Source organism: Oncorhynchus mykiss, chromosome 8 (assembly GCF_057628025.1).
Source record: "Oncorhynchus mykiss isolate SJ-2025 chromosome 8, ASM5762802v1, whole genome shotgun sequence".
Taxonomy (NCBI): Eukaryota; Metazoa; Chordata; class Actinopteri; order Salmoniformes; family Salmonidae; genus Oncorhynchus; species Oncorhynchus mykiss.
Window position 1 is genome coordinate 55289505 of NC_143029.1, and position 9579 is coordinate 55299083.

General features: G+C 42.2%; 1 protein-coding gene and 1 long non-coding RNA gene across 2 annotated transcripts in view; both read right to left on the reverse strand.

The window, feature by feature from the left end:
- LOC110530113 (lysine-specific demethylase 4A) overlaps positions 1–3865 on the reverse strand; it is a 33121-nt gene extending 29256 nt beyond the window's left edge. Inside the window, exon 1 of the mRNA XM_036985661.2 lies at positions 3329–3865. The gene's annotated coding sequence lies outside the window, so the exon portion shown is untranslated. The remainder of the gene's footprint in view (positions 1–3328) is intronic.
- Positions 3866–4117: 252 nt separating this feature from the next.
- On the reverse strand, positions 4118–9392 carry LOC149982026 (uncharacterized). The gene is made up of 3 exons (XR_016482453.1): positions 9291–9392; positions 7229–8902; positions 4118–5192 (listed from the first exon to the last, which is right to left on the reverse strand). It is a non-coding gene; the product is annotated as an uncharacterized LOC149982026 (long non-coding RNA).
- Positions 9393–9579: the final 187 nt, after the last annotated feature.

A 9579-nucleotide genomic window follows, 5' to 3' on the forward strand; every position in this document is an offset into this window, starting at 1 on the left:
ACAGTGTATGTCAGAGCAAAAACCAAGCCATGGGGTTGAAAGAATTGTCCATAGAGCTCAGAGAAAGGATTGTGTCGAGGCACAGATCTGGGGATGGGTACCAAAACATTTCTGCAGCATTGAAGGTCCTCAAGAACACAGTCTCCTCCATCATTCTTAAATGGAAGAAGTTTGGAACCACCAAGACTCTTCCAAGAGCTGCCCACCCGGCTAAACTGAGCAATCGGGGGAGAAGGGCCTTGGTCAGGGAGGTGACCAAGAACCCGATGATGGTCACTAAGTGAGCTCTAGAGTTCCTCTGTGGAGATGGGATAACCTTCCAGAAGGACAACCATCTCTGCAGCACTCCACCAATCAGGCCTTTATGGTAGAGTGGCCAGGCGGAAGCCACTCCTCAGTAAAAGGCACGACAGCCCCCTTGAAGTTTGCCAAAAGGCACCTAAAGACTCTCAGACCATGCAAAACAAGATTCTCTGGTCTGGTGAAACCAAGATTGAACTCTTTGGCCTGAATGCCAAGCGTCATGTCTGGAGGAAACCTGGCACCATCACTACGGTGAATCATGGTGGAGGCAGCATCATGCTGTGGGGATGTTATTCAGCGGAAGGGACTGGGAGACTATTCAGAATCAAGGCAAAGATGAAAGGAGCTAGGTACAGAGGGATCCTTGATGAAAACCTGCTCCAGAGTGCTCAGGACCTCAGACTGGGGCAAAGGTTCACCTTCCAACAGGACAACGACCCTAAGCACACAGCCAAGACACTGCTTCGGGACATGTCTCTGAATGTCCTTGAGTGTCCCAGCCAGAGCCCGGACTTGAACCCAATCTAACATCTCTGGAGAGACCTGAAAATAGCTGTGCCCCAACCTGACAGAGCTTGAGAGGATCTGTAGAGAGGAATGGGAGAAACTCCCCAAATAAAGGTGTGCCAACCCGAGAAGACTCGAGGCTGTACTCGCTGCCAAAGGTGCTTCAACAAAGTACTGAGTAAAAGGTCTGAATACTTATGTAAAATCAGTTTATACATTTGCTAACAATTTCTAAAAACCTGTTTTTGCTTTGTCACTATGGGGTATTGTGTGTAGATTGATGAGGGGAAAAAAATATTTAATCAATTTTAGAATAAGGCTGTAACGTAACAAAATGTGGAAAAGGTCAAGGGGTCTGAAAACTTTCTGAATGCACCGTAGCTAGCTCGCTGAAATGAGAGAACGAAGAACATAGCTATTTGATGTCTGTGTGCATGTCCAAATATTAATAATGTGTGGAATCTGACACAGCTTCACTAGAATTATCCAAAGGGCAATGTCAAATCTTAACATGTCAACAGCACATATAGGCATGGTTTAGCTGAGACTCATCTTTTGACACGTAGGCTGGTAGTCTTTTTCTGAAATTAATATTTTTAATTGACTTAAGGCATGCTTCAGTACGGCTGGCGCCTAGCCGCGTTCGGCTTGGCAAACTGAACGAGTGTGCTCGCATACTGCCTTAAAAGACCTTCGCTTGAAAAACTAGAAAAAAGGCTAAATATTACAGTTTGTCCATTTTGAGACAGTAGACACTGACTCTAAATAATCCGAACGAATATAAGAATTCAAGAAATCTGTCATTAATTTTGGAGTTTTTGCTGAGGAGAGTTTGACGTTTTTGCTTAGTCGCGCAATTTTACATCAACTAAGATGTTTGGTGCAGTATTTCTCAATGGTAAAAATGTGAAAGGAAACGAGTTGACTCTCACTGAATGACAAAGAATTTATTGAATAATCCCTACTGTTGACCAATCACTGATGAAGGGGCGTAGACTTCGGGCTACCGACTTCAGCTTCCCTCAAGAAAAAAAAATGTGCCAGAAAAGCTTTAATACCCTTACCGAAGATCAAAATTAACAAAAACGTTGTCATAATATATGCTCCAACTATTCCGAACTGTTTTGGTGAGAAACACACGGACGCCTTAACAGTATGCCTGTCTTAACTGAAATGGTGCTCACTTTACTTTTGGGGCGGCAGGTAACCTAGTGGTTAGAGTGTTGGGCCAGTAACTGAAAGGTTGCTGGATCGAATCCCCGAGCCGACATGGTAAAAATCTGTCGTTCTGCTGCTGAACGAGGCAGTTAACCCACTGTTTTCCGGTGGGCTGTCATTGTAAATAAGAATTTGTTCTTAATTAACTGACTTGCCTAGTTAAATAGATTATTTAAAAAAAAAAAATGACTTGCTATGGTTAGTTTAGCATGCTAGCTAGTTACATTGACAGCTGTCATTCAGTGCCCTATGTGTTGACATGTCTCTGCTACAAGTGAAAAGCACCAGAACATTCCCACCCAAAATTCCTGAATATGTATTTGCAACCTGTGTCAGTCAGTGTTTGAGGTGGAACCAATTATTTATATACACTAGATGACTGACAGGGGGCGTTGTTTTGAAGCCACCGTTGTAAAAAATACTTCTGGAAGCTATTGAAATATATTTATAAATGTATACATTTGTTTTTGGCATCATTATTCCATTACAGAGCTAAGCATGAAAATAAAATAAAAATGTATAAAAACATTTCTTAAAGTATACTTTAGAATGTGCAATTGTTACTGTCTCCACCACAACAACAAAAATACATGTAATGTTATCCAAGAAGCATTTAAATACTGTAGAATTCTATTTATTCCTATGGAGAAATACTTTTCTGAGGACTGCCAATATGACCGACCAGTGGCTTCAAAGCCTCTCCTTAGTCAATACATAGCATCAGCAATATATTCATCCTAAACGAGAATTCACGCTCTAGGACTGAAATTACTCAAAATAGATGTGGCAACTTCCTGAGGTGGGCCTTTAAAAATTATTATTTTACACAATACACCGCATTGGCCAACCATAGTTGACCAACTCCCTGACCAAAATGGCTGACATTTATCATATCATAAGAAGGTTCATGGCCATTCTAGTATTATAATTATATGTACCTAACGGACCAAAAGAAAAGCAGCAGCCTGATTGGTCGAGATCAGCGTCTCTTAAAGTCAAGTTCGGCCTACCCTGAAGTGTATCTAGTTATCAGCTCTAGTTAACGGCTAACAGCTTATAGCAAATGTTCTAGCCTAATGTTATGCGTGTCATAAACAATATGAATAATAACAAGTCAATAAGAAATCATATTTTATGCTAACTAATCTCGCTTACATTACATAGAAAATAGCTAAGTTAGCTAACCATCTTATTGCTAACGTCTGCTAGCTAGCTAGCCATTGCAATTTTAACGACGTGTTCAACGAACTACAAATCCACATATGGCGTTAAGTTACAACTTTAAAATAATATAACTTACCAACGATGTTAAACAGCTTCAACCGATAATCATTGGGCAGTTGTTGTCTTGATATCAATGGTAATTCCGATTTTACCCCGAAGAGAAGGACCTGTCCTCCATTACTACCAGTACGCAAGCGCACGCTCAGATGTTTACCATCATACGCATAAGTTCAGACGTAGCTAGTGAGCCAATCAGTGAACGATTTTGTCGACGTGCAATATCAGCCAACATTTTTTTCCAAATAAATTTGATTATTATCACTACACAAATATAGAGACTGGTTTAAAAAACTACATTGTCGTTGGTTGATGCATGGTGGCATCTGATGTGAAAATACTCGTCTCTTGATGAAGGAACACTAACCGTTCTAAACGGTATGATAAGAATACAGTAAGTAGTCTAACGTAACCAACGAAACACCTGAAACTAGATCGGCCACATACTGAGGTGCGTTCAGTTCGCTTAAACGTTTGCTACGTTGCCGAACCACAGTTCTTGAACAGACTTTGAGGTACGTTTGCTCCGGTTTGGTGGGTGGGTGTGGTTTGAAGCAACGAGTTGCGTATTTAAAGGGCAGTGGCCATGCTGACGCCTTTGCGATTTGCTGAACTAAAAGGACTACAGTTCCCAAAGTACAATTGATGTTACCAAGCTACGACTGTGTCAAATCGTGGTTGTGTTGAACAAAAAATATCATACAACTGTCTCCTGAAGTGCACGTATGTGACCGACCGACTCTTTTTGGTCTTATGTAGCAACATTTTAAATTTAGTTTTTTGCATTTGATAAACTTGTGACAACACGTTTGAGAGAGCTTTTCTTTTCTTTGTCAACACAACCATCCAGCATGGTTCACACAATCTAAAGCCTTAGCCCCAGACATCTCTTTAAGGATTCACGTGAGGCCAAGTGCTAAACAGCAAGTATGGCAGCGTACTAAACAACCAAAGATTTCAAGACTAAAGGCTGGTTCAAACTACATCTATCGACATGTTTGTATAAGTTGCATGACATCAGCAGCCTGGTGGTCCAAGATAGCATAAATTGTGTAATTTAACACCAATAAACCATTTACACATTCCCTTAACCTGAAACTAAAGCATGTAGAAAATGTAAATGTCATTTTGAGTGTTTCAGGTTAGTTTCAGGTTAAGGGAATGTGTTATGATCTAAAAAACTAACTTGAGCCACCGGGAAGGGGAACCAAGTCAGAATGTACTGTACCCTACACCAAAGTCTGATGAACTGTTTGTTGTCTTTCTGATTTGGTGAGATCAGTCTTCAACAACAAAAATGAAACAAAATGAAAAACACCTTTGTAATTTTCTGAACTAAGAGGACTACAGTTCCCAGAGTACACCTGAAGCTGTCAAGTCATGGTTGTGTGATTGCGTTGTGTACATTAAATAATACATTTTCTTTCATTCACCCCAATAAGTGTAATTCTTGCGATTGCTATATCAACAGAGTTGATTTGACTTTGTTTCAACACAGCTCATGCAAATAAGAACAGTACACAGTAAAAATCTAACCACCATAAAAGCATTCATATTTCATCAATACTCTAGATATTGAGGGCCACTGTACATACTAGTGACAACTGCTAACCAGAAGAGTATTGTCCTCACTAAAGTGCCTGTGAGAGGAAGCTACTAGACTATTGAGACGCAGCCCCAGTGTGTGTCCTCAAGGTGAGGTGTTGAATGTGCCCCCAAGGGGTCGTCAAGATGCGAAGGGAGAGAAGTCCTTGTGGGCGAACATGATGGCGTCGCTCGTTTTTTTGTAGTAACCGGAAGTATTCTGCAAGAAGTCGGCCATCGTGGCGCCGGAGATCTGGCTACTGCCGTAAGTACGAGACGTGTTCCGCCTTCAGCTCCTCCTGTAACACCATGTATAACACACACATAAGTCAGGTCATGTTGGAAAATTAGGGGTTAGTGGTTTGAGAGTAAGGGGCTAGGCCAGGGTGAGAGTAGGGGAGTAATGGTAGGGTATAGGGAAATAATAATAATATGGCACCTTTCTGTCCAGCAAAGTGCATCTACATGTCCTCCTAAACACACCAGACACCTCTTCTCAAACACTGGCTTATCATCCATCACCTCAGACACACGTACACCCAAACATATAAGAGAACACTCTTAATTAGAGGTCGACCGATTATGATTTTTCAATGCCGATACCGATTATTGGAGGGCCAAAAAAAAGCCGATACCGATTAATCGGCCGATTTTAAAAAAAGTGTTTGTAATAATGACAATTACAACAATACTGAATGAACACTTATTTTAACTTAATATAATACATCAAAAATCAATTTAGCCTCAAATAAATAATGAAACATGTTCAATTTGGTTTAAATAATGCAAAAACAAAGTGTTGGAGAAGTAAAAGTGCAATATGTGCCATGTAAAAAAGCTAACGTTTGAGTTCCCTGCTCAGAACATGAGAACATATGAAAGTTGGTGGTTCCTTTTAACATGAGACTTCAATATTTCAAGGTAAGAGGTTTTAGGTTGTAGCTAATATAGTATTCATAGGACTATTTCTCTCTATACCATTTGTATGGAACCAGGAACACATCGAGAACAGCCACACTCGAAGCAGCGTTACCCATCGCTCTACAAAAGCCGCGGCCCTTGCAGAGCAAGGAGAATAACTACTCCAAGTCTCAGAGCGAGTGACGTTTGAAACGCTATTAGCGCACACCCAGCTAACTAGCTAGCCATTTCACATTGGTTACACCAGCCATTAGGCTGATAGGTTTGAAGTCATAAACAGTGCTGTGCTTGCGAAGAGCTACTGGCAAAACGCACGAAAGTGCTGTTTGAATGAATGCTTACGAGCCTGCTGCTGCCTACCATCGCTCAGTCAGACTGCTCTATCAAATCATAGACTTAATTATAACATAATAACACACAGAAATACGAGCCCTTGGTCATTAATATGGTCGAATCCGGAAACTATAATTTCAAAAACAAAACATTTATTATTTCAGTGAAATACAGAACTGTTCGGTATTTTATCTAACGGGTGGTATCCCCAAGTCTAAATATTCTTGTTACATTGCACCACCTTCAATGTTATGTCATAATTATAAAAAATTCTGGCAAATTAGTTCGCAATGAGCCAGGCTGCCCAAAATGTTGCATATACCCTGACTCTGCATGCAATGAACGCAAGAGAAATGACACAATTTCACCTGGTTAATATTGCCTGCTAACCTGGATTAATTTTAACTAAATATGCAGGTTTAAAAATATATACTTCTGTGTATTTATTTTAAGACAGGCATTGGTGTTTATGGTTAGGTACAGTCGTCCAACGATTGTGCTTTTTTTCGCAAATGTGCTTTTGTTAAATCATCCCCCAGCGCTGCATCGATTATAGGCAACGCAGGACACGCTAGATAAACTAGTAATATCATCAACCATGTGTAGTTATAACTAGTGATTATGATTGATTGATTGTTTTTTATAAGAAAAGTTTAATACTAGCTAGCAACTTACCTTGACTTCTACTGCATTTGCGTAACAACCAGGCTCCTCGTGGAGTGCAATGAGAGGCAGGTGGTTGGAGCGTTGGACTAGTTAACTGTACGGTTGCAAGATTGGATCCCCCGAGCTGACAAGGTGAAAATCTATCGTTCTGCCCCTGAACAAGGCAGTTAACCCACCGTTCCTATGCCGTCATTGAAAATAAGAATGTGTTCTTAACTGACTTGCCTAGTTAAATAAAGGTATAAAAAATATATTTTTAAAAAAATATATTTTTTATACCTTTATAAAAATCAGCGCCCAAAAATACAGAGTTCCGATTGTTATGAAAACTTGAAATCGGCCCTAATTAATCGGCCATTCCGATTAATCGGTCGACCTCTACTCTTAATAGTGTGTGTGTGTGTTGTCCTCTTACCTGTCAGGTAGTTAGTAACAGTGCCAACACTGAGGGAGGTCTATTAACCTGTGCCACGGTGCACCCGGCTACAGCCCGTAACATTAACAAGAAAAAGTGGTGAGGGAGGAGTGCCCTTCTTAAGTCTGTGCCGCTTGGTCAACAGTAGTAGGATTGATCACCAACAACGATGAGACGGCCTATAGGGAGGAGGTGCGGGCACTCGGAGTGTGGTGTCAGAAAAACAACCTCTCACTCAATGTCAACAAATCAAAGGAGATGATCGTGGACTTCAGTAAACAGCAGAGGGAGCACCCCCTTATCCACATCGATGGGACAGCAGTGGAGAAGGTGGAAAGTTCCTCGGTGTACACATCATGGACAAATTGAAATGGTCCACCCACACAGACAGTGTGGTGAAGAAGGCGCAACAGCGCCTCTTCAACCTCAGGAGGCTGAAGAAATGTGGCTTGTCACCTAAAACCCTCACAAACATTTACAGATGCACAATTGAGAGCATCCTGTCGGGCTGTATCACCGCCTAACACGGCATCTTCACCACCCACAACCGCAGGGCTCCACAGAGGGTGGTGCGGTCTGCACAACGCATCACCGGGGGAAAACTACCTGACCTCCAGGACACCTACAGCACCCGATGTCACAGGAATGCCAAAAATATAATCAAGGACAACAACCACCCAAGCAACTGCCTGTTCAACCCGCTACCATCCAGAAGGCAAGGTCAGTACAGGTGCATCAAAGCTGGGACCGAGAGAGAGAAGCTATTTTTCAATCTCAAGGCCATCAGACTGTTAAACAGCCATCACTAACACAGAGATGGTGCTGCCTACATACAGACTTGAAACCATTGGCCACTCTAACAAATGGATCACTAGTCACTTTATTAATGTTTACATATCTTGCATTACTCATCCCATATGCATATGCTGTATTTTATACCATCTATTGCATGTGTAACGGATGTGAAACGGCTAGCTTAGTTAGCGGTACGCGCTAAATAGCGTTTCAATCGGTGACGTCACTTGCTCTGAGACCTTGAAGTAGTAGTTCCCCTTGCTCTGCAAAGGCCGCGGCTTTTGTGGAGTGATGGGTAACCATGCTTCGTGGGTGACTGTTGTTGATGTGTGCAGAGGGTCCCTGGTTCGAGCCCGGGTATGGGCGAGGGGACGGTTTAAACTTATACTGTTACATTGGTACTTGTTGATATTGCTGCAATGTTGGAACTAGAAGCACAAGCATTTTGCTACACTCGCAATAACATCTGCTAACCATGTGTATTAGACCAATATATTTTGATTTGATTTGAAATATGTCTTAGCATTTTCAAACTCATTTTTCTTTGGGAAGGCAGATAAAGTGTTTTTATCAAAAGCAATCACTTTTGCGCGTGAAAGCACAGAATCCTACTCACTACTCCGTGTGCTTAACCTACGTCACTTTTGTTTTGAGCTGACTTCATGTCGGCCAGAGCGGGGCACCTGGCTGATGCCCGGGAGGCAGCCCGGTTCCAAATTGAGTGCAATCAACTTTCAGCCTTTGCAAAACACCTTCAAGGGCGCCCAGGCGATATTAATCAACAACCTCACTGCCAAGTGGCTGGGATGTCCTCCACTGAGTCCACCGTCCCCTTCACCCCATACACCTCCACTGTTTCCAGATACATAGACAGTTAGGCTGTTTGGAAAGAGAAACAGAGTACTGAATAATTTACTTGCAGACAACAAAAAAAATCTACTGTTTTCAGTGGTTGTGTCACGGTTGCGTGGTGGTGCTTAGCAGCTGCAGATTTCCCCTCCCCCATTAATCAAGATCCACGACCCCGCTCTAGCTTGCGCTGGAATGCATGTCCCTGCTCCTGCACATGCTGGGCTTGGGCTCAAAGGCTGGGCTCAGCTGGCCTCCAGTGCTAGCGGGCATGTAGTAATGCGATCCTGATACCGGAACTAGCAAGATGTCAGCCCCCAAGAATCGACGTAGGCGACCGTGAGTAGATTACGCTAAAAACAACAGTCGGGCCATCTTGAAGGCTATCTCTAGTTCTTATTATAACTCAATGGTGTACCTGGGATGGCGTGCTTCTCGACTGGAAACCTGGCCCTTTGGGGTATCTGGTCAATATAATGGATCATCAGTGGTTAACGTTTAAAAGCGGACGTTGCGTCACGGGCTCTCTTTCCAAAACGGGATTATCCGGTTGTTGTGGACTCGGCAGAGGCAACAGTAGCCTAAACAGAGGTGGCTCCCCAGGCCTCAGAGCCAGAAATGTACACTCAAAAAGTCATGGTTACTTTTGTCTGTCACAACAAAATTGTCCTCATTCATTCGTTCATACAGTCATTCACAGAAGAACA